Source organism: Miscanthus floridulus, chromosome 8, assembly GCF_019320115.1.
Source record: "Miscanthus floridulus cultivar M001 chromosome 8, ASM1932011v1, whole genome shotgun sequence".
NCBI classification, from domain to species: domain Eukaryota; kingdom Viridiplantae; phylum Streptophyta; class Magnoliopsida; order Poales; family Poaceae; genus Miscanthus; species Miscanthus floridulus.
In genome coordinates this window covers 127,732,005-127,757,662 of record NC_089587.1, presented here as the reverse complement: position 1 = coordinate 127,757,662, position 25,658 = coordinate 127,732,005, and positions in this window count along the sequence as shown.

Genomic DNA, 25,658 nt, shown 5'->3' with positions numbered 1-25,658 from the left:
AGAGCCAAATAACTTCGGTGGTCTATCAGGTGTCCTTGGGAAACCCCAAATCATCCACATTTTACAACTGATATAGGATCAACATGGAGTTACCATAATATTACAACATTTGATACAAAAATATCTTACATCGGAGTGCAGAAGACTTATTAATATTAAGTTAAAAAACATGTTGAAGTAAAAACTTAACTTAAGTTTCAAAAGATGAGTAGTACTATAGAAGCAACTTAGGTGGAACACCTAAGGTAGAAGAGACATTCAGATCATGTCAAGCCCACTGATATGACCTCGATTTAGCAGCACAAGTCAGGACCTACAATAGGGGTTAACAAACCCTAAGTCCTTGAGGGTACTCAACAAGTCTTACCCAACTAAAAGAAAAGACTCCAAGGGTATGCTGGCTGAAAGGAAAGTTTGAAGCAAGAACAACTTTTGCAAAAAAGCTTACTATGAGTGGATCCTTACTTTCAATATTTTAGCTTCATATTAAGTCTTTATCGGTATCCAGTTTGCACCTGTTCTAAATCAATCACTTCTTTACTCATCTCATCTCATCTTTATCTCATATCCAAAAGTAACCATGTTTCCCTTGATTAACTATGATGATGGTGCGAGGATCAAGTCTCCTATTATCATAGAGTAAACGACGATTCGAATCAATTAGGACCATCTAGGGTTTACTTACCACATGACATATGTAGGTCCTAGACCTACATATATCAACCCTCACTCGCATCCTCCAGAACAAGAACGGGTTTGCGCCACCTGAGAGCATAGACTCCACCACCGTACGCCATCCCTGCTGTTTATGTAGGATGGGTAAATGCTACTCTTGCCATATCTCCACTCCCAGTGCACCGTCGTCCTTTCTCATAATGGAATAGCCGAGGTATTAGGCTTACCAGAGTATGTGACTAGTACTTGCAAAAATTCTTGATCCAAGGGCCAACAACAATCGGTCCTTAACCGACATAGGCGGAACACTACATTGAGACTCCATTCTCGATGCAAGCTACCCGCTCGGTCTCAATTTAACATTATCATAACCATGGTAATTCACAACCCATAACCGGAGTTGAGAAGAGTAAGGTAAACCTGTTTCTCTTGAAAAATGAAATCATCATTGAACTTCTATCTAAGTCTAAGCATTACTAAACATTAGAGATAATGACCTATTCATATTAATAGGGTAGAACTAAGTATACCTATGTATCAAGGTAATTATGCAACAACAGTATTCGATCAACTCCTAATACTTAATGCACATCTCACATGACTTAAAGTGTAATAAGGATTTGTAAATACTAGAGAGGGGTTGTATGCTTTGGGGCTTGCCTGTGTTGTAGAGAAGGTTAGTTCCACAAAAGGGTCTAGGGTTAGACTTGGCACCAACACCACTGGTGAATGGACCTCCTCCGAAACTTGATCAACACAAACCTTCTCACTCTCGCATGCACTACACATAATAGATGATGCTTTGCTTAACATGATGGACTACATGCCATGATGCATGATGAGAGGCATAACAAGTGCATGAAAGAACTCTAACAAAGTTAAGAAAGTTGAGTACAACTTTCCTTCACCGAAGAACTAGGGTTATTATCATAAAAGCATTTTCATTATTTAACTAAGAAGTTAATTAGTTGTTATCATCAAAGCAACACTTAATATATTAAACTAATCAAGCAAGACAAGGTATTTAACAAACATTGCACTAAGTTCACTCATGAGGGCAGCAAGGATCATTACATGTCCGAACCACATGCTTTTACTAATTAGTTATTTCAATAAACTATTTTATTTATTAACTAACAAGTTAAGTAAGAGCATAACAAAGAAGTAAAAGAGTTGCCAAGGAATAGCAAAGGGATTAGTGTTCCAAGGTCCACAATCAAGCCCAAAATCACAGCAAAGTCATTTAGGGATTTATAGAAACCATTTTGTTATTTTTATTAATCCATAAAAGGCATTTAAACACAATTAAATTAATTAACCAATTTAGAATAATCAAAATAGTACCAAACTTTTTGTGAAGGTAGATATTATCATTTAAAGTATACACAAAAAGTTTCATGATTAAAACATAATTATTTTTGCCTTAAAATTATACAAGGTCCATTTTATAATTAAAAGAGGTAATTTTTAAGCATGCAAAACTATTGAAAATGACCTAATCAATTTTTTTAACATGTAGAGCACATCATAACAAGGCTACACAAAAAGTTTCACATTTTTCTCATGCTTCTAAATTTAGTTATGAATTTAGCAAGAATCGACACTTTTAATTAATTTTTGAAAATAAAAAACCATTGAAAATGTTTTGTTACACAGCCCCAGCCAGCCACGGTCACTGACGCATAGGGTTCGCCGAGCTAACCGTGGCCCTCGATCGTTTGACCAGTGGGTGCTCATTGCTGGCAGGGTTTCTGGCGATGGGAAGAGCACCGGCGTGATCGTGCCGATCTTGCGCATCATCCAAAGATATCGGTTGAACAAGTTCAGCCTCCACCGAACTTGGCCGTGGCTTTGGCAGCTCGGTGATGCAAGACACGGCAACACGGTGGTGGAACAGACGCTATGACATTCTAAGGACCTTGATAGGGTTCAGGTAGGCATGACGAGACTCACCATGACCTACTTGTCCCAAAAATTGGAGCGGAGGAGAGGCGGAGCACGCTGCCGATGGAGAGGCGATGGTGGTGATTTTGGTGCCCTATAATTAAAACGAATAGGCCTATGAGCATCACAAGAGCAGGGCAAAGCTAGAATAGGGTGTGGGAGAGAGAGCGGCAGCGAGGCGAGCTGGCCACAGTGAGGTGGTGCTCGGTGGCTATGGCGACCACTACGATAGGAAAAAGGCGCATAGCTAATTCTAGCGAGGCAAGCAGGTCAACGGGGAGCGCTAGGGTGAGGCAATGCTACTAGTACGAGCAAATGAATGGCAGTGCCACGGCGATGATGAATTTCACCGCTACGTGGGGTGGGCTGGCGGCGACGCTGAAAGAGAAAGGAGGGGAGGTGTTGACGGTCATTAACACCAATTATAAACCATTAACATAACCTGCATATATATTTAATTGCATCACCAAACATAGGAATAGGGGTTTAACTAATGAATTCAATGAGCTTTGGTGAATATGTGACTGCAGGAGGATTTATCCCAAAAATAGCTCCTAGGACCACTTCATACACTCCAAACAAGCAAACCGATGACAATAAGTGATTCAAACCGCAAAACTGCAAAAGACAACTCTAGAAGGTTCTAGAGGACACCACGTCGAAGCTTGGGTCAAATGGCCATAATAGTGGGCAGGCCGACCCACTAGCAAGGCTGCCCCACCTACCCCAGAGCTCGCTCACCCTTCGCTGCCTCGTATGCATTTCCAAGATCTACACCATTGATTTTAAGGCGGTTATAGGTTAGTTCATCCAACGGTGATTGAGGGAGTTGACATGGATCCATGATGTGGCAACTCCTTGCCCCCCACTCCACCTTGATTCCTTGCCCCCTACTCCACCTCAGGCATATATATAGCAGACCCTACCCCCCTCCCTAGAGCCATCCCTGAAACCCTAATTTATATCTCTAATTTAGAGATCAAGATACACCAGAAGGATTAGATCTAGACTCTCGAATGTAGTAGATTAGTAACTCGTGAGTGAGGGTTGAGTAGGGCTCATTCTCAAGTTCTAGATCTAGTCTTGGAGGCTCATCAAAACCTTGAATCTTCACTTCTTCATCTTGTAGGACTTATTATCAATTTATCGTATTCCTATCTACATCGCTATGCTTACTTTGAATATGTATATTGCTTAGTTGAGGTTATCATTACTTTTGTGTGTGGGTTCATAGAGCTCTTAGCCTGCTAGTTTACCATGGTTGGGCTAAGTAGCCGAGCCTTGTGTAAGCATGGTTCTTATATGATGCTCTGCCTGTGAGTACACCCTGTTCTCTAGTTATGTGGTAGCAGTGGGTGGTGACAGTCATGTCTATCCTTTGTAGTCCACACCGAATTGAGTAGGTTCTTAAATTGTAGGACCATAGTCATGTCAGTAGAGTTATGAATTGTGGATGCTCTACCATCTAAGCGGTGTCCCAAAGTGCACAAGAGTAGCATGAGTCTTAACTATAGTCGGGTATATATATACTTTGATCCTATAATAAGAATATCATGGGAATCTACCTCACCCTTTGTTCTCCTGAGTTAACTAGTTTACATTATCTTAGTGATCTATCATCTGAGTGTTATTATGCTTAATTCCTATCATTACCTTTACCCCTTGCTCAAGCTATGTTGGCATGTTAATAAATACTCCTTTGTTACCCAATAAATCTTTACTCTATTGTTTCCCTATGGTAGAATATAAATAATGATACCTGGAATACTCCTGGTAAAATGCTACAATTGTATTCTATGCGTTTGCGGAATCCTTCAAATTCTATCTGCGTTAATAAATATCAATGAGCATTTTTTGCGCCATTGCCGGGGAAACAATTGGTGTAAAGATTTAGATCATTAACATACCACTAGCTTTAGTAGGTTTACCCCTATTTTGTTGAATTGTGGAATAAGACAGGACAACAAACTCCGTTTCGATCTTTCGGCAAGCTTCCATAAGAAAAGAAGAAACATTGTAGAACCTCAGGGCACTTGAACATTCAAAAATCCATCAACGCTGGAACCCAGCCATCTCATAGGTTTGTATAGACATATATATATATTATTCTAACCATTTGTAGATTGTAGAAAAAAGGTCAACCTCACAAGAATTGAAAATCACATCTCAAGTGACGGAAAAGACACTGCACTACTCACAAGTTCCATCATGGGAGTCATGGTAAGTATGATCAAGAAAGGTGAGATAGTCATGCTCATGGACTTTAAATTTAATGAGTAGTTATCTTTTTAACATTTTGTTTTCCACTCCATGTTTACTTGGAATAATCCAAGCATCCATTCCATTTAGTTTGAATTCTCTCAAATCCACAACATGTTTAGTTCCATGCATATATCCAAGCCACCTGCATCCTTTATCTTAAAAAAATCACTCACAATGATTATGCTCTTTCATATCTATTTGAGTAAATTTCTAAAATGCTTTCATGTTACTTTTGTCTTCTATATTATGCTTTGGTTTGGAAGTATTGTACATACTTCCATTAGCTTTTAAATTAAACATGGTGCTTAGGTTAAAATGTCTTCCTTAATCAAAATTAGACATGGAGTCTAGATTGGTTATTGAACTAAAAATTGCTTGTGTAGGCACTGATTATTTTTGTTGGACTAACCCTTGCAGGAAATTTTCAAATTTAATTTGGGAAAGTCCCGCGATGAACTCACACCGGAGATAAATCAAGGCATGCGATGAACTCCAATAACTCTGTGCAAAAGAAGACACAACTCATTTTTCATTGAAGGAAGAACTATGAGTATAAAAATTCACTCACTTTGTCTTTTGCTGCATGTTACCTTTGCCTTGAACCATGCTTGAATGCAGCGAAGAAATAAAATTTGTTATCAAACATGATAAACAATCTATGCTAAAGTAATTCAAAAACTACCTTTTCATTAGCATAGATGAGAACCACACAAATTATGGATAACAACCCATATTTCTAATTTGTTGTATTCCCTTGGGTATGTGTCCATTAACATTTTGTAGGAAAGAAAAATCTACGTTGTGCCTATCCATGGTTTGGTATGAACCCAAACCCAACCATCACTTTAGCTATGGAACAAAAGAGAAATGAGACAAGTGCCACAAAAAGGATCTACAATAGAAGCACTCACTCATAGGAAGTGGACGAACAAATCAATAGGCCACAAGTAATGTCGAAGGCAACCTAGCATTTCTAGGACTCAAGCTAGGAGGCTGATGAGAAGCAAGGTGCAACTCACCTCATATCAGCTAATCTGATGCCTGCTTTCATCATCTTTGAAAAGACCAACTCGCACGTCGACAGCAAGGACTAGGATGACAAGAGCCACTACATCATGGCATGCATCCTTGAATCATCAGACATCAAAAATCAACGGAGGTCTATCGATGGTGTCTCGTAAGGCTATGACCACGGTCACAAGACAACATCCCAAAGTTGTTGAAGATGAAGCTTCTATGCAAGTACCAATGAGGTTCTTTCCTTGACAATCAAGATGGCTGGCGTATTGCTTATAGATGAAGAAGAACAACTCTTAGCCACGACGCTAGACAATCAAGGAGGAACTTGAGTTTGCATCTCCAATGAACCCCAACTCGTCAACCAAGAATCAACAAAAATCAAGAAAGGTTGATGGAAGGAGAATATGTAATCAAAAAACAAGAAAGGTTGATGGAAGGAGAATATGCAATTGTCCGTATCCTCATCTCTAAGATCGGATGATGCAAAGAAAAGCTAAAAGCAAGGGAGTGGTCCTGCTCAATGGACCTAAAACCATGAGTTTTCACCGACAGTGTCGACTGACATAAAGGTCCAAGTGTGGGAGAGGAAGGCCAACTTTTCTATAGTAGATACAACCCTGCTCTTCTTCCTCCTAGGCTCCTGTCGCTCTGACATGCTGGTTTGCAATCCCTCTGCTCAATATTGCTTTGTTTTCTACAAGTTTGAATATGTTTACAAATTTCATACATGAAAATCAAACTTAAAATGTATAGTAAAATCAATCCTTGCGAGAAGAAGTTTTTGCAACAATTGAGGCACATTATTTAAAACATGGGATAAAAGTTCTACGCTAATTAAAATGTTAAAACCAACTCTATTATAACATAGAGGCTAACCTTTAGCTCTACGATAACACTACCCTTGGTTCGAATCATTTTTGTATACTCCTTCGGGTATGTGTTGTCCACTAATCTTTCATAGGAATGAGAGGAGCAAAAGGTCCAACACAATCCCAAGATCCACAAAAGAAAAGGAACAAAAAGATGGCATGACAAAAGGATGAGAAAAGGAGTGTGACATAGAAGACAAGATGCTCATGAATAGCTCAAGCAAGGAAAGCTTCAAGCAGGAAGAGAAGACCACCATAAGTCATCTACCCTCCATCGCATGGTGTCATTACACCACACTGCTAAAGGTAGCATCTTAAGGTTAGTGGTCATTATTTAAAAAGGTTTCCCTTGATACTGCTATTCACATAAATGAAGAAACAAAACATGTCTGGGTTACAACTTTAGTTGATCCAACCTGACTAACTCAACATGTTTTGTACCTTAAGTTTGTTCATAGCACCACTTTCTTGATCTCATAGTCTTAACCAAATGAGCTAAAATTTTGCATATCTTATCTTTGGAAGATGATAGTCATAATTATGTAAAGTTTGATACATTTTGTAAAGATAGATAGTCCTTCTATAGGTTAAGCAACTCCAATCTTTTTGACAAATGTATTCAAATGCCACATTAATAATCATCCTTCTGATCTTATCACCCATGTTATAAGAATAAATAATGCACATAACATTAACTCTATCATGATTCAATGTGCTAAGGCTAGAGAAGAGTAAATAAAGTTTTGGTTCTGTTGGTGTTTTTCCACCAACAGAGCCCAAGCACTTGATCTCTACCTTGTCTTTATGAGCATAACACACTTTGAGCAAAGTGTGGGGGAATCAATCCCCCAAATTCTACGAGTGAAAGTTCTGAACCGGCAATAATGACGCACACATGAGGTCACTAGTTTCTATTACTGATGGTTGGCTTCAAAATGCTAAACAAGGAGGAGGAACAAGTCAAGAAAGGATGAACTTGTCAAACCTAAATCAAACTCAAAACCAAGATGGGTTTGGCAAAATAAAGTGGCACCACTAGTGGAAACGCCACTACTAGAGGCCTACCATCGCTTTGACAACAGACTCACAACCATTGAAGAGACAAATGCTGCCATACAAGGTACGTTACATAATCATGCACAATGGCAAGTAAGCATGGGACATGAGATGGCCAGCCTATAGCAACAGTAAAAAATAAAATTGGGAGGCTCTGTTCCAGCACCTCCACATCTAGCCACCTCGTTGAGCAACCACGACAACAACCAACTTGGGGGAGAAGGCATCCCCATGTATCTAGATAAGTATTTCTTTTCCTTTTATTATTCTTAGTTTGCTTTATATATATTTGAAAAAAGATGAATAACTAAAAACGAAGTAAAAAGTTATCTTTATAGAAATATATATAGTTATAATGTGTGATCTAAAAAATGAAAACAAAATAAAAAGAGTGTATTTAGTTTGCTTTAATTTATTTTTAAGAGCTAAATAAAATATAAAGGTCTATGAAGATAATCTTTTAAAATGGAAATGATGAATAGTTTCTCTATTGTAATTCCTTTGAAGTACCTAATTTTTAGTTTTGAATTCTCCTAAGTTTTGTATAAGATTGTTTTGATATAAGGATTTACTCTGAACTTGAAACTCGTGGGTAGCATATGCTTGATCTAAGTCTAGGTAATTGACTGATATGATATAAGAAGGTCTGAGCTGTTGTTTATCTTGTTCGAAGTGACACTAAAATTCAAGAGATTTATCTTTTGAAAAAAATGCTATATGATGAGTTCCTGTATGACAAAGCTTGAATTCCCACCAGAGCCATACATGTTATTTAGGCTAGCAAAATTTCACATATATGTTGCTTGCTTTTACATTGAGTTTAGTCCAGCTTTGTTGACCCTATGAGAGGATTGTCATGCTCTTAAAATCAAGATCACTACACACCACCCACATATGCACTACTCCTATACTGGGGGTAGGCACAAAAACATGCCTTCCATCTAGATACACCCAAAAATGTTTTACTCCTACACTGGGAATGAACACAAAAACATTCATGATAGGTTTTCCATCCACCAAATAAATGCTACAAGTTCTTGTTGCTATCTCTCAAAAGTTTTGTTGCAGAAAAAGGCATGGGGCTAGGCAAAAGTTATTCATAAAAAAAGAAAAGAAAGAAAAAAGAGTTGAGAAAAAATGGACAAGTGTCCTAGATATCTAAAATAATGGGTACTCAGATACCTGCCTAAAAAAGAAAAGAAGAGATGAATTAGATAGCCCCTGCTCTCTAGCAAGTTTCCCAAGTTCCAAGAGAGAGATATGTTTTCAAGGAGCAAAGTAGAATTAGGTTGGCCACCATATATATCCACCATACTTCGACACACATGCACATCTTGATTTGATTGTATGACTTTACTCTCTTTGGATCCGAGGTTTGGCTTTACAACATATGCATTGCAAGTATGCGCTTTCTAGCTTTCTCCCTACCTATAAACTCCACATAAGCCTTAGTGGTAGGAAGAGAAAAGGCATAACATCTTTATTACCTTGGTGAGAATCCACAAATACCACATATATTGAGAGACTTGAGAGTGTCATACAATGGAATCTCTGAGTTTTATATTGAAAACTTATAAAAACTCTAGAACAATGGTTGAACAAAGAACTTGAGACATAGTGATTGACTTGATTGTTCTGTCTTTCAATTACTCAAGACTGAAGTGAAGGCTAAGACCCATGGTTAAAGGTAATATGGGTAAGTTTGAAAGTCAGATTAGTTTATTCTAATCTGGAGGAGAATTCTTGATTAAACACATGTGTACTTTTGAGGCATGAAAGCATTGTAGCAACTCCTCATCCATTGCTGAGTTTCACTTTGCTCAGGGACTGGCAAAGGTTAACCTTAGGGGAGCTTGTTGACGGTCATTAACACCAATTATAAAATGTCAACCTAACCTACATATATATTTAATTCCATCACCAAACATAGGAATAGGGGTTTAAACTAATGAATTCCATGACCTTTGATGAATATGTGACTGTAGGAGGATTTATCTTGAAAATAGCTCCTATGACCTCTATCATATACTCCAAACAAGCAAACCGATGACAACAATTGATTCGACCCGAGAAAACTGAGAAAGACAACTCTAGAAGATTCTAGAGGACACCATGCCGAAGCTTGGGCCAAATGGCCACAATAGTGGGCCGGTCGGACCACTAGGGAGGCCACCCAGCCTGCTCCAGAGGCTGCTCGCCCTCTGCTGCCTCATATGCATTTCTAAGATCTACACCATTGATTTTAAGGCGGTAATAGGTCGGTTCATCCAATAGTGATCGAGGGAGTTGCTAAGGATCGATGACATGGTGATTCCTTGCCCCCTACTCCACCTTGATTCCTTGCCCCCTACTCCACCTCAGGCCTATATATAGCAGCCCCTATCCCCCTCCTAAGAGCCATCCCTAAAACTCTAATTCATATCTCTCATTCAGAGGTCAAGATACACTAGGAGGATTAGGTCTAGACTCTCCACTATAGTAGATTAGTAACCCAGGGATGAGGGTGTAGTAGGGCTCATGCTCAAGTTCTAGATCTATATAGCAGAACCGACCAATTTATAAGAGCACAAGTACAATGGCAGCCTGCAAGTGGTTGCACTATCATACTTGAGCCCATATAAACCTGGTAGTCCGTCGAGTACCACGAATGGTCTCGATTAACCATTAACAAACAACCAAGATCATACATGATTCAACATACACATCACATGTTACATAACGTTCACAAATACAGTTCATCCATTGGAGTATGAATTTAAGTTATTACAAACCACGTTCAAGTAAAATAGTAGCGAAAGCAAATTAAAAGTTTGAAACCAACATCTGCAACATTGTTTAAATATAGCACTAGCTCGCGATCACACTTCGACAAAAGCATAAGGGAGGGATTAATAAGAGATGTCTGCCCAGGGCTTACTCCTCGTCCATGGTGGGACAGAAGCAGTTCTTGCAATAGCCATAATAAACTATATCATCTGCAACAATGGGAATAAAACCCTGAGTACGAGAAGGTACTCAGCTAGACTTACCGGTCATAAACCAAAAATAAAGTGACTCCAAGGATTATGCAAGGCTTTATAAGTGGAGCTAGCTTGACAACATTTTGCATAAAAAGTGACTAATTCAGTTGTACCATTATAATTCGGTCATCAAGTTAATTATAGCTATTCATCTCTAGATTAGCGACTAACTTGTGCCAAACATGTGGTATATCATTTAGTAGCATACAGTAGTAACCATAGCCAGTATAATAATTCCATGTTCATCATAACCATCATTCCATAATATAGTTACTACGATGTTGGGGCTAGCCAAGTTTCTCACTGTCTGGGAGAGACGGTGATTCGAATCGATTTCAACCAGCTGGGAATTTATTCCTAACACAAATCTAGGGATACCAAATCAACGGTCACCTTTCGTACAACTTAGGTCCACATTTTGCGGGTTTGCCCAGCGCCGCACAATCAAGGACAACCAACTGTCAGGACATTCAGGCCTAGCCTGCCCTTGGGCTCACGTCTGGCTCCTTGCACATCGTTACTACCATCCAGAGTGCGTACTTTTACAGAACGGGGCCTGGCCTAAGTTGAGCTACTTAGCTTCGCGATTGGAATGAGTTATCTAGCCAACTAAGTGAGAGACATGCGTTCAATCTTGTCAGAAGTGCCAACAACGGTATGGTCCTTACCCGGCACAGATGGAATCACATGAGTCAACAGACACATAGACTCCACCCGGCCTCTAGTTACATTACCCCATGGTTCTTTTCCATGATAGCAAATATAGCTAACCGTGCTTTAGTATCCACCTATATCTCGCAGGTGACAGGAAATCACCCGACTTCTACCGATCTAAGCATGGCTAAGCGTATATTCGATCCTAGACCTAGACATGGTTAAAGGTGTATATATCTGGACAAGGTAGTTCTATGCATCAAGTGGTTTCAATTCAACTCTTATCACCTAATGCATCAACAATAAAAGACTCAAGTGATATTTTGTAAAACATAGGAGACTTATAATGCTCCGAGGCTTGCCTTTAAGGAAAGAGGTTGGTCAGTGATCCGATCACTGAGGGAGGTCCTCAAGAGTTTGCTCCTCTTCTTCTAGAGCTATAGCCTGAGGTGTTTCCTGTTGTTCCATCTCTTCTTCTTCGTTAAACTCCAAAAGGGTTATCCCTTCGAACGATCCTATATGCATGAGCATGAAATAAGATATCACGAATGCATATATAATGATATGTATAATATGATATGATGTGATGAATGCATCCTCATAAGTATTTTCGACAGCTTGCATGAAGGTGAAAACAAGTTACATTTACTTTTACTGAGTAGGTGCATATCGCTTCTCTAGTAACTTAAACAAACACTTATGTAAATTATTTTCTGGACTATAAGACAGCAGCCACTTGTTTTGATCATAACTGGGGTTATACACATTAAAATAATATGGTTATGGACTTTATGGAAATCTTATGAAATTTCCTACAACTTTCTTTCAATCATTTTAACGTGATTCAGCAGCTATCTAAGTCAAACAATTCAATCTTTTAGATCTATCCAGAGAGTAAGCATTTCTAACAGTAGAGTTCTAACAGCTATAATTCTTAAACTATAAGGCCTATGACTATGAAAATTTAACACAGGTAGATAAGTAAGTTATCTAAAACTTTGTTATTAATAAGTTTCACAGAAAAGGTCATCATCATCAAGAACTTATCACCATAACAGAAACTACACATGCAGTCATCTAGTTGAATTATAAAGCAACAATAAACTAGTTGCATACAACCAATTGCTTCTAAGCTTAACTAATAACATCAACAGATCATATGCATCACAAGCACCACATAAAACATCTTGGTTAAACATAACTAAATATTTATATTCATTTATTAATTTCCTTAGATAATAAGGTGATGTAAAGAATAAATATTTCTAGTTCTTAATAAATTCTAAGAAAATTACAATAGCCTAAAAATGACCCTAATAGTCCACTTTACAAATTTTATATCATTTGGATAAGTATAGCTACATCTACAAAAATGACAAGTCACATAGGCTTATTTTAGCAAAAATAGTTTAGCATAGTGAAAAGTGCCCAACCATAGATTTAATATTTTTCTTTCTTTCCTCCTAGCATAAGAATATTGTGTCAAAATTGGTATGATCATATGTTATGTATTTTTACCCCAATTAATTTCACTAGAAACTAGCAATTAATTAGGATTAAATAGGAAGACCATATTTTAGTTATGCTTACTATAGGTTTGGTATTTTTCCTAGCTAGATCATGTCAACACAAGACCAGCAAAATTAGAATCACATTTTTCTCACTTTACTAGCTCAAGTTATGCATTTTACAAGATATAAATTACTTTAAAAGCACTTATATTGCTAAATTTAATTCACCTAGAAAAATATCCCAAACAGTAGATTTCTTATTTTCATCAAATAGTACACTTCATGATGAATACAAAAAAATTTGGTTCATCCCATTTAGATACTCCTAGCTCTAGATATGAATTTTTGAATTTTGTAACTAAATCTATGAAACAAATTAATAAAGTAAAATCAAATTTCAAATCGGGCGCTACTGCTAGGTGCACCCGGTGTATACACCCTACTACGACTAACGACTGGGCCCCATAGGTCAATGGGACCCACCAGACAGTGAGACAAAGTAGAGCACTGGCTTGACCGGCAGCGAGCTCACTGACGGCAAGGTCTCCGGCGGTGTGGTCGGCAATGACATGCTCCCCATCACACTCCGCGCATCCAGCGAGCTAGATGGTCGAACCTCTAATGATGGTTGACTATGGCAGCAGCGCTAATGGTGGATGATAGCGCTACACTATGGCGGGCTCACTGTCTCCGATGATGGCAAGCGAAGGTGAGCACTGTTGTGGCATCTATGAACCCTAGCGGAGCTCTACGGTGCTGAACGAGCCATGGTGAAGCGACAGTGATCTTCGGCCATGTGCATGGTGGCATGGTGTCACATTGAGCACGATGGAGTTGTCATCGTTTTGATGAGATGGTGGCCGAAGGTAGGTCTCCATCATCAGGGAAGGTGCAACACCTCTAGGCGACACGGTAACGGGTACCAGAGCAGGCTAAGAGTGGCTGGTGAAGTCGATGGCGGTGAGAGTGTGCTTGCAGCCATGGCTAACACGCATAGCGGCGTCGTGCGTTCCCATGTGACGGCGGCAGTAGCGGTTAAACAATGACGATGTGAGCATCTATGTCCTAAGGCGATGATGGAACCAGGTAGAAGGAGGTAGGAGTGGTGGATAAGACTAGCCACGGTGAGCTCAGAGCTCGGCGGTGCTCTATGGCCATGGCAGCGATGGTGATGCGTAATGTGGCCTTACCCTTGCTCGAATGATGGTGCTAGTGGGTCAGCAAGGTGGAAGAGGTGGTGGCGGAGATGTGCGCATGGGCTATTAGACAATGGCGTGGTGGCGGCAGTGAGCGAGCTCGGTGGAGGTGCGGCGATGATGGTGGCGATGCGATTCTACTTCGGTGAGCACGAGAGCGAGAGATAAAGAGAGTGAGGGCGCGAGTGAGGACAGGGATGCGTGGCAGCCTTTTCAGCGCGTGCCCAGCTACAATGCGGCCTAGCCCCAACATGTGTATGCCACACGATGGCCATAGCCTGTGGCCGGTTTGCCACGACGCCGTGCTGCTCCAGCAGGTTTTTAGCCTGCAACAGACGACTGATAGAGCAAGTTCGTGTACATGTAACTCCTAATCTATGGTGAATCAGTGAAAATGGTATTAGAGCTATGTGAGTAGTACAACTTTGCTTTAATGAGCGTGGTCTAATTTGAACTGGTTTACAAACTATATTGCTCCAAAGTGGGCTACATTGAAACTAAAAACCGGTTAAAGACAGCGAAATTTCAAGTTTTGAAAACAACATTTTGTTGATACTTGTGAACTCTATTTAACCATGTTAGACACTGAATTAGCTCATGACCCTTAAATAAAGTTTGTTACCCATGACAAGAACTACAACTTTTATTTAGGTCACATAGCCATGCAAACAATCTAAGCTACTGTTCAACTTTAGTCAAACTAGAATCATGAAAATGGCATTTCAAATGAAACCAACACTTAGAAGCAAAATTGGCCCATGTCATAAATACAAACATTGTTCCATTTACCATCCTAGATGTGCCTAAGGTGTCTTCATGACCTCACAACCATCTCATACATTGGTCATACATGATTGCAAGCATAAGCATATATATAAAATCAACATTTCATGTGATAAGGTATAATAATGAGATGAAATTTCTTATGCTCGTGTTCATGAATGCTTGGATGATGCTTGTGCTCATGAAATGCAAGTGCCAAATGCAATGCTTAACACTAGGGTGTTACAATCTATTCTTAGAGGCTCAGCAAAGCCTTGAATCTTCACTTCTACATCTTGTAAGACTTATTATCAATTTATCATATTCCCATCTACATGGCTATGCTTACTTTGAATATGTATCTTGCTTAGTTGAGGTTATCATTACTTTTGTGTGTGGGTTCATAGAGCGCTTAGCCTACTAGTTTACCATGGTTGGGCTAAGTAGCTGAGCCTCGTGTAAGCATGGTGCTTATATGATGCTCTGCCTGTGAGTACACCCTATTCTCTAGTTGTGTGGTAGCAGCAGGTGGTGATAGTCCCGTCTATCCTTTGTGGTCCACATCGAATTAAGCAAGTTCTTAAATTGTAGGACCGTAGTCGCGTCAATAGAGTTATCTATTGTGGATGCTCTACCATCTAAGCGGCGTCTCAATGTGCACAAGAGTAGAGTGAGTCTTAACTATAGTCGGGTATATATACTTTGATCCTGTAATAAGAATCTCATAGGAATCTACCTCACCCTTTGTTCTCCTGAGTTAACTAGTTTACATTATCTTAGTAATCTATCCTCTGAGTGCCATTATGCTTAATTCCTATCATTACCTTTAACCCTTGCTCTAGCTATGTTGGTATGTTAATAGATACTCCTTTGTTACCCAATAAATCTTTACTCTATTGTTTCCCCATGGTAAAATATAAATAACGATACCTAGAATACTCCTGGTAAAATGCTACAATGGTATTATGCGCGCTTGTGGAATCCTTCATATTCTATCTGCGTTAATAAATACTAACAGGAGGATGGCCGGTGGCTCGGTAATTTGAAGGCAGGGCAAGGCATTTCTAGGCGAGCCAGCTCCTGCTTGCGCTGCCACCGTGAGCAGGTGCATGTCCAAGCGCTGGAAAATGGTCACAGAGGTGGTGCCATCGGCGGTGAGCAAGCAGAGTGATAGCTCCCTGGCAAGCACAGTTCACCGTTTGAAACTCCATCTTCCTCTCTCTCGTTCTTGTGATTTTGCATAACAACTCGAAAAACTCCAAGATTGAAAGTTGCTAATCTATCTCTGATCTCCAACATTGATTTAAGAATCAACGTCAAAAGACCAAGAAATTTTTAGATTTTGAATTGGAAACAGGGTTTTAGTGAAACTAAAACACTAGGTTTAGTTTCAGGTTTTGAAACAGTTTTGGTTAGGCTATTTTGGCATTTAATTAATGATCAACCATTTATCAATCCTATCAACTAATTACACAATAACATAGCTCAAGCATACTACCAAGCAAAGGAACAAAAGTTGGACAAGTTTTATTCATGAAAATTGATTTAATAAATCCCCAAAGATTGAAGTTAGACACTATTTTTTAGAGACAACCTAATTTGCTAAGTGTGGAAAACAATTTGAAATTTAGTTTTTTGGAGCTTAATTTCAACATATTTATCTTGGAAACACAAATAAAATTTTATTCTATATTAAAGAGCATACTTTAAATAACAAAGTCTATTTTAACCAAATTTTAATTGTTTAAACAAATTCTCATATATAAATTCACAAAGAACATAAAACACTATTATTGTTAACATTTCATGCAACATAAGAAACACCACATTTGCAACATAGCAAAGCTATAAATGAAACATGGAGTGCATTTATGCCACAATGCTTGGTAAATATATTTGATAATGTTCATGATCAAGATTTTAAGTGCTTTGTTTTTTAACATCTAGGATGTTACAATCATCCCCTCCTAAAGAAATCTCGTCTCAAGATTAAGAAGTGACAAAGAGTCTTGGGTTGAGTAATGGAAAAGGAAATGTGTCAAGCACAATAACTTACAAGAAATTCATAAAACAATAAGGGTTGTTTTGAAGGTTACAACTAGGATCTGAGGAAGGTTGTAACTAGCAAGGGATTTAGAAAATTCAGAAGAAGCACGGACATGAATTTCCAAAAGAGGGTTCAAGGAAAGAGAGTACATTAATTGTGGGCTATAATGGATCATGACCATAGACCTATGAGCGCCTAGCAGTAGCTCCTTATGGCTGCAGTCCAAGGAGACCCCGAGTTTCAACGTGGCACCATGGTCATGGATCATGGCATGATAATAGTGCACAATTGTAGTGATTGTGGACCAACAAACGTCGACCATCCAGTTCAAGGGTATAGCATGTGTCAATGTAGAAGAAGACACAACACATACACAAGTTGAGTCAAGGATTAATCCTAGGTTTCTGTATTGAGTTGGAGATGCAACAAAAGCGCCTCCATAAGTTTCCCCAAGGATTAGGACGTATGGAGCGAGAATTATCAAAGGGTGATTATTTGGCAAAAACCTAGTACATGACGAGATTTAATTGAAGCAGAACAGCTATAAAGAAGGATAGTGGTCCCTAGAATAAAGGACTAAGTCTCAATAACATTTCAACCTTATATGGATGATATGGTGCATGCTCATCCTATATGTCTTCTCAATGTTAGCAAGACACAACTTTATATAGGGCAATATTTTATACATTATCTTCACTCTAACCTAGACAGATGTCGAAAGGCACTAGATAGAACATTGTCGGAGAAGTTCGACTCTGCATATGGTTTACTGAAGAAGAGCTAAAATCTTTTCGTTGCCTTCCTCTTGAGTCATCAGAAAGCCTTCATGGAACTTGGATAGCAAGCATAAGAGAGATTAAAGAGCACTTTTAGTTTGATACTCTTCAAAAACTTTTAATTTGTAAGTTCCTTTTGAAGTTTTCAAAAGTAATGTTGTTGCAGAACCATGTATGAGCTCCAATACTAGCTATGGAAGAACCATCCAAATTATATGGCCCACATGTGCATGTTGTTATCCTAAAGACCTCTGACTACTGCACACGAGAGCCAGATAACTTTGGTGGTCTATCGGATGTCCTCGAGGAACCATGAATCATCCATATTTTACAACTCATACAAGATCAACATGGAGTTACCACAACATTACAACATTTGATACAAAAATATCTTACATCGGAGTGCAGAAGACTTATTAACATTAAGTTACAAAACATGTTGAAGTAAAAACTTAACTTAAGTTTCAAAAGGTGAGTAGTACTATAGAAGCAACTTAGGTGGAACACCTAAGGTAGAAGAGATAGCCAGATCATGTCGAGCCCACTGACATGACCTCGATTTAGCAGCACAAGTCAGGACCTGCAACAGGGGTTAACAAATCCTGAGTACTTGAGGGTACTCAACAAGTCTTACCTGACTAAAAGAAAAGACTCCAAGGGCATGCTGGCTAAAAGGAAAGTTTGAAGCAAGAACAACTTTTGTAGAAAAGCTTACTATGAGTGGATCCTTACTTTCAATATTTTAGCTTCGTATTAAGTCTTTATTGGTATCCAGTTTGCACCTGTTCTAAATCAATCACTTCTTTACTCATCTCATCTCATCTTTATCTAATATCCAAAAGTAACCATGTTTCCCTTGATTAACTACGATGATGGTGCGAGGATCAAGTCTCCTATTACCATAGAGCAAACGATAATTCGAATTGATTAGGGCCAGCTAGGGTTTCCCTACCACATGACATATGTAGGTCCTAGACCTACATATATCAACCCTCACTTGGATCCTCTAGAACAAGAATGGTTTTGCGCCACCTGAGAGCACAGACTCCACCACCGTACACCATCCCTGCTATTTACATAGGATGGGTACATGATACTCTCGCCATCTCTCCACTCCTAGTGCACGGTCATCCTTTCTCAAAATGGAATAGCCGAGGTATTAGGCTTATTGGAGTATGTGGCCAGTATATGCAAAAATTCTTGATCCAAGGGCCAACAATGATCGGTCCTTAACCTACATAGGCGGAACACTACATTGAGACTGCAATCTCGATGCAAGCTACCCGCCCGATCTCAATTTCACATTATCATAACCATGGTAATTCACAACCCATAACCAGAGTTGAGAAGAGTAAGGTAAACCTGTTTCTCTCGAACAATGAAATCATCATTCGACTTCTATTGAAATCTAAGCATTACTTAGCATTAGAGATAACGACATATTCATATTAATAGGGTAGAACTAAGTATACCTATGTATCAAGGTAATTATGCAACAACGGTATTCAATCAACTCCTAATACTTCCTAACGGTTTTTTTGTTAAACCCTCCAGGATTTTTCCTAAGTCCCTAATCGATAGCAGCGAGTTGATATGTTTGTGAATTTTTATCTTCTAGAATTCTGTGACAACTCAATTGAATTTCATGAAGAAAACAATAGAATAAGTCACATCACTTTTGGACTTTCAAAAGTTATTGCAAAACCAGCAAAAAGTTTCTTGATTTGAGCCCTTAACTGAATTTAGTTTTTAGTTTCATATACCCTACTTTGGAGGCTTGTATCTTCATAACCATGCCAAACCAGCCCAAGATCCTTTAAGCAAAGTTGTTTATTTTGTGTAGCTCTACAACTTTTGTTACTATAGCTTGTGCCATAACTAAACGGATTAGGGGATGGAAAAGGGAGAATAATGCCATTTCAGTCGACCTGAAACCAAAATTCAGAGTTTTATTTTTGGGTATCCTCCTTTGAAGATCCATATCTCTAAATCTAGGCCGAGTTAGCTCTTGATTCTTAAATCAATGTTGTTCACCTCACAAAGATCTACAACTTTGCCTCTTACGCCATGATCATAGGACAAATGGATCGGGAGATAGAGGATGGGGAAGTTGGCAGTTTTAGATGATCCCTTGACTATTTGGATCGGTAGGAAGCAGCACCGTTGTCCAACCACACGCAGGTGCCGTAGGCCACATGGCTCCCTCGTGCCCTTGCATATGTGCCACCTCACCCCCTGCTTGAGTAAAAGGGAAAGACCGAGCGCCCTCCCTCCTCTCGCTCGCTGCCTCGCTCTTCCTCTCTGTCTCCTCCACTTGTCCTCCATGAGATCGAGCAGAGCCCCTCCGCCCCACTGGTCCCTCCTCCATCCATGTCACACCTCTCCTCTAGCCGCTCTAGTCCGTACGGCCATGTCACAAGCCATCGCCTGGCCGTTGCCCCACTAGAGCCAGCCCTCCCTCGTCGTCCTCCTCTGTTTCTGCGTCGAGTTGAAGAAGAGAGGCAGTGAAAATCAAAAAAGAAACTCCTTGGTTCTAGATGCAAAATGCCCAGAGACACCAGTTTACATATATGAGCTTAATTAATTAGAGGAAAGTCCGGTGTTCACTTTGCAAAAATGTTTTTTCCTTTTTTTCAGATTATTGCTCTTAATCGGTTAAAATTTTGGAAATTCATAGTAAATCAAAAAAATTTTGTAAAATAGCAAATGAAGATGTTTTGGAATCCTTGTGAGTAGATCTACATAGTAGAGTCATAATATGATATGTGTTAGTAGAAGGTTTTTGTTGTTTTTATTTATCTATGTTAATTAGGGTTTTCTAGGAATAAATTCATATCTAAAGTTGTGTTGCTCCATTTGCTGTGAAATTTGTATGGTAGGCTACTAATGCTATGTGTGTGTTGTGGTAAAAATTTCATGGTCATTGGATGCAGTATGATTGAGTTATTGATTTAATTGGTTTAATGTTTGATAAATAGTTTTCAATGGCTTATAAATAATTTATATATGTAAAAATGTGAAATGTGGTTCTTTTGCCATTGCATGGTGAAAATGTGGACTGAGAAATCCTAATATGCCTATATGTTTATTGAAAATAATGATCTTTAGATTTATCTTGTTCTCACATGTTTATTAATAACTAAGATTTATCTTTTTCATAGCAATTAAATTATAAAACCTAAGCATATGAAATTTGTGCAGTAGCCATGTTTTGATAACATCTACCAATCATAAAAGTCTCAGCCCCAAACTAGTTGTTCTCCTATAGTACTAAAAATAATACATATGTTGCATTATTAAAGTAGAGGATGAATGTTGTGAGCATATACAAGTATTTATTGTCATGTGATGCTTATAGTAGCTATTCCTACATGATATGATTGTTTGAATATGATTCCAAGATGTTTGGGTTAGCATATATGTCATGAATATGTTAGTTTCTAACAACTAAATGATAGATGAATGCAGTATGCCTCTGCTGTTTGGGCTGCATATACAATTTTGGTTAAGCAATTAATTTCATGCTGATAATGATGTTTTCTATAGATGTGGTGAATACAAAAGTTGTAGACATCTCCCTTACCTTCCTTGTCCTAAAGTTTCATGACTTTAGGGAAACAGATCTGAGATTTATAGATTTTACAAGTCCCCTGTCAAGTTTTGCATGAGATCTATGCAGATCTCAAAGATTGCATTGTTTGGATTAGATAAGCTTTTAATAATGTATTAGTGATAATATAAGAGTTGTAGTGATTTTGTTAAGCTTTCCAAAATATCCAAGGACACCCTTTTTTGTGGTCTAGAACTCAAGTTATAGCTGTCTAAAGTAGAATGACAGATTTTGTCCCAAGTCTGGACAGAGATGTCTTCTTGGTGTTGTTTCACCTTCTTATCTGTAGAATCATCTTAAAATGGTAATGAGAAAGTTATATATAACTTAATAATCTTTCCATAAAGTTAAGAATCATGTTTGTTGAATGTCTAGAACTCCAGTTATGCATCTCTAAAGTTACTGTCCATTTTCTGTCCTTGTCTGTGCAGACCTGAAATATTGGCATATTTAATCATGTTAACCCGTGAATTAGCTTTTGGTATGAATAACAAAGTTATAGACAATTTCTGAACCTTTCCAGAAAGTCTATGATCACACTTTTTGCATGCCTAGAACTCTGGGTATGGTTAAAACAAGTGACTATGGTGCTGTTGTTCAGAATCTATGTTTGTACCTAAAATTATTTGCTTCACCTTGCTTTGCTTTGTGTGTTGCTAAGTGTGGCTCATGCCTTTGATCGTGTTAAGTTAATATACCTAAAACCTTGTGAAACTTGTGTCATGCTTGGTGCTGCCTTCCTTGCTATCCTAGCATGATAGGTTGTGTAATGTTTAATTAAGTAACGTGGAGTGCTTATGTATGTTTGGTGTAACCTTGTGCTCATCTTGAATACTTTTATGTGAGGCATCTCATATTGCCATTCTTCGCATTCATGCACTTGCATTGTTGCATCTCAACTAGGTATGCTAGATGCACCATGTGAAGGACGTGATGTTGGAGCCAAACCCAAAGATGGAGTTTGGTCAATCCATCTAGATGGAAGGACTAAGCAAGTGCCGAGATGGGAGATTCTCGCCAAGCGAGTGTCATCTAACAAACACTGACCTAGTGTTGGATCCCAAGCAAGCCCCAAAGCATTTTAAGTCTCCTACCCTCTCTTTTTATAAATGCACATGAGTATAATTTTGGTATGATGTATTAGGTGATAGGAGTTGGATGAAACCGTTGGTGCATATTACCTACCTTGTCCACTATATATAAATACCTATACATTACCAGATGCACAGGCCGATCTATGCTTAGCCATGCTTAGTCGGTAGAAGTCGGGTGATTTCCTGTCACCTGCGAGATATAGGTGAATATCTGGTCACGGTTGGCTATATTTGCTATCGTGGAAAAGAACCATGTGAAGTCGTGTAAATGGAGACCGAGCGGTGTTGTGACTTATAGTGATTCTGTTTGAGTTAGTTAAGGACCGCATCATTGGAGGTCCTCTTATCATTTTGAACGCATGCCTCTCACTTAGCTGGCTAGATAACTCGTTCTGACCGCGAAGCCAAGTAGCTCAACTCAGGCCGGGCCTCATTCTATCAAAGTGCGCACACTGGAGGTAGTAAGGATGTGCGGGGAGCCGGTGTGAGGCCAAGGGTAGGTTAGAGTCCTAATTGACCTGGCATCCGGTACTGTCCTTGAGGATGCGGCCCTGATCAAACTAGCGAAATGTGTACCTGAGTTGTACCAAAGGTGACCTGATGCGATGCCGATGGGGGAAGTGTGGGTTTGTGTTAGGAATACTGCCCAGCTGGTTGCAATCGATTCGAATTGCCGTCTCTCCCAGATAGTGAGAAACTTGGTGGAGCCCCTTCATCATAGTAATACTTGATGGAACATGATGATAATGATGATTATACGATAAACTGAATATGGTTACTATTGAGATATTTATTAATCAAGTGACTGCTCTAGAATAGGTTCAAATTTAGTCATACTAAGCTTCACTAAACTTGATGCTAAAACTTGACTAAAAGATTGAAAGGACTCATGATAATAATGCTCTTTTTGCAAAGATATGCTATCCAACCAGCTCCACTAAATAAGCCTTGCATATCCTTGAGAGTCTTTTTATTTCCCTCTTGTCGGGTAAGTCGAGCTGAGTACATTCGAGTACTCAGGGTTTATCCCACCATGTTGCAGGTGAAGTTCTCAGCCTGTTGAAGAGAGTAGTTAACCGCCGGTGGGCTCGACGTCTCTATATTTATTTCTCATCTATATGCTTTTATCAGAGGATGTCATTTATGCTAGCAATGTATTTGGAACTTATACTAGTGTAACCATTTGAAAGTTATGTTGTTTTTACCAATCGGTTTTGAAACCCAAACTTGTACCATTATTTGTGAACTCAATTGTAATATTATTCCATTGCAACTCCATGTATGTGATGTGTATTGCTTAATCATGCGATCTTGGTTGTAATGTTGATTTACCGAGGTCCTCCGTGACACTCGGTGGACTACCGGGTTTATATAAGTGAAAGTATGCACCTGTCAATGTGTTAGTTGGGACAGCTATAGTTGATCTTGTATAAATTGGGCGGTTCTGTCACAACTAGTGACCCCTACCGCATTAGATGAATAAACGGTGGTGATGGCCGCTTGCTTCACCAACGTCGAGTGGTACGGTGGTGATGACAAAACAACAAATGGCCCATACATCCGATGGTGACAGGATTGCATCTGGTTTGCACAATGTATTTACTAATTCAGCTAGGCCTTAATAACTTACTGAACACACACCATACAGATATAGTCATTACACATCATTCATCATGCGCTATACATTTTGAGCTCTGGCGATAAGGGTGCAAGCTACATCCTCATCGACTCCTTGACTTCACTTTCACCACGGTGCACATGTGGGAACTCAAGCAACTAAGAGGATCGGAGCATGGCGGGGCTCTCGGATTTGTGCTTCGATCCGAGAATTGAGTTTTCTCTCTCGATCTCACAGCACTTCAGGTGTTTGGTGAGTCCCAATCCTCTTCTCTCCAACCCGGCTTTCCTTCTCATCGCCAACTTTGGGCGTTCTATGGTTTGTCTCAATGTAGACTCCATTGGGCTCATCCTCCAGGCATGCCTTGGTGGCATTCCAAAGGATTTTAGAGTTTATCATCTTTCTGGATGGATGTTTAGCTTTTCAGTTTCTTACAAGAATGTCGGCCTCATGATTTACAAACTCAAAAGCTATTCTTGCAAAACCTTTGCCATATTCTTCCATCTTTGGAGTGGGGGTGGCCCTAATTGGCACAAGGAATTTGATCTCTAGCACCATGAACAGGAGTCTAAATGGACAACAGTTGGTTCTAGATTCAAAAAAAAAGCTTTGCTGATGTTGTCCAATCAACCCCTAGTCCCAAAAAATCAATTTTCCACTGGTTAAACTATCTGAAGGATTATGGCTCTTCTCTCCTAGACCATTCTTTCATTACCAAACAGACCCATTCAACCATTCACCATTCCAAGGACTTTGGTCATAAACTGGAATTAGATCAATCTCTGAAGCAGCAGCCTAAGCAGTCACGTGTTCTTCGCTGGGTCCACAAGACTACCTTTAAAACCCCAGTGCCTTCCTCGGCGGGATCTAGGTTCAGCACTTTCAAATCTTTGATTCCTCTCTCCATGGCCCACATGGCGGATCACCTGTCTAATAAAGTCAAGGTTTCAAATTTGAAAAACAGTGACATTCATGGCTCAGTTTATCTGCCTCTTGTCTCGGCCCACTACTCTAGATACTTGGGCCTTGGTCACACAAGGAAACTTTGCAAAGGATCAATCAGGTGCAAATCTTGTTTCAATTATGGACATCTTTCCTATACCTGCCTTTCCAAAGGTCGTCAGCGCCATTACTGACCCATTTCCAAATCAGAAGTTGGGAGGTCATTCCTGGTTCCCTTAAATGCAACAACATCGTCCTCCTCAAAAGCATTCTGAAAAGCTCGTTCCCTCCCCTTCCCTTGCTATAGTGAGAAACCATCCCTCAAATACAACGATGGCCAACTTCTCGTGCAATCCTCGCCCCCACATGCCACCGGGCTTCTCCCTAGAGGATCCCCCCTGCAGCCACCACTTTGACATGAAGTTTTCATCATAGGATGCTACACCTTGTTCAATGAGGATCTGGCTATCGCCAAGCTCATGCTGCTAGTGCATAAAGATGACTTCAAGCTCCTCACCAAGGAACTAAATCTATTCTTTGAGGAAGTCCATCAGGTCAGTGTCATAGATATCCTACCCTTCCCCATTTGTGATGCCTACGTG